This window comes from Penaeus monodon, chromosome 15 (assembly GCF_015228065.2).
Source record: "Penaeus monodon isolate SGIC_2016 chromosome 15, NSTDA_Pmon_1, whole genome shotgun sequence".
Lineage (NCBI taxonomy): Eukaryota > Metazoa > Arthropoda > Malacostraca > Decapoda > Penaeidae > Penaeus > Penaeus monodon.
The window spans coordinates 29,312,452-29,313,120 of NC_051400.1; the positions used below are offsets into that span (position 1 = coordinate 29,312,452).

Consider the following 669-nt stretch of genomic DNA (forward strand, 5'->3'; position numbering starts at 1 on the left):
CAGGGATAAATATGGGGTTCGAACAGAGAAGAGGAAAAAGACCACAGACCAAGGAGAAGAACAGAGGTCAAGAGAGAAGATGACAAAGGTCAAGAAGGAGGAGATAATAAAAACTGCAAGAAAGGAAAAGAGGAAAGAGAGGGGAAAGCTAATCCTCTCGATTCGTCGACTAACTTTTAAAAATCATAGCCATTGGCTCATAAATGACTGAATTGCCAGTTCGATGCTCAAATCCTTAAATTTAAAGCTAATTTCCAAAATGGTGATTTTAGGTTTTACGTTATTGTTTCCTGATATTTTAAGGTAATAGACAGGAACTTATGGTTAGTCTCATAATCCTGCTGTTTCAGATGTAATTTATTATATATATTTTTCTATAAATGAATTATAGGTAGCTATGTTACATATACCACCAGTACCTCTATTCTCGTTTTTATTCTATAGTCCTGTATCTTATAAGTTGATTTGCTTTACATATAGGTAAAAGTTTTTGTCTATATATACATTATTTCTACTGTGAATGGTTGTTAAGATAATGAACAGGTTGAAATATATACGTGTTTATTTGGCGTTGTATTATTTTTCCATATAAAGGTTATTTTAAACATGATATAAACCGTATTTCAGCAACACTTTTATTTTATTATTATTGCTATAATAATAATAATA

The 669-nt window shown here is 30.6% G+C and overlaps 1 protein-coding gene across 1 annotated transcript in view; it reads left to right on the plus strand.

Moving 5' to 3' along the window:
* The window catches only part of LOC119581924 (rhodanese domain-containing protein CG4456-like), a gene marked incomplete in the record, with an annotated part of 8,121 nt that extends 7,554 nt beyond the window's left edge, over window positions 1–567 (plus strand). The window contains 1 exon segment of the mRNA XM_037930098.1: window positions 1–567.
* Window positions 568–669: the final 102 nt, after the last annotated feature.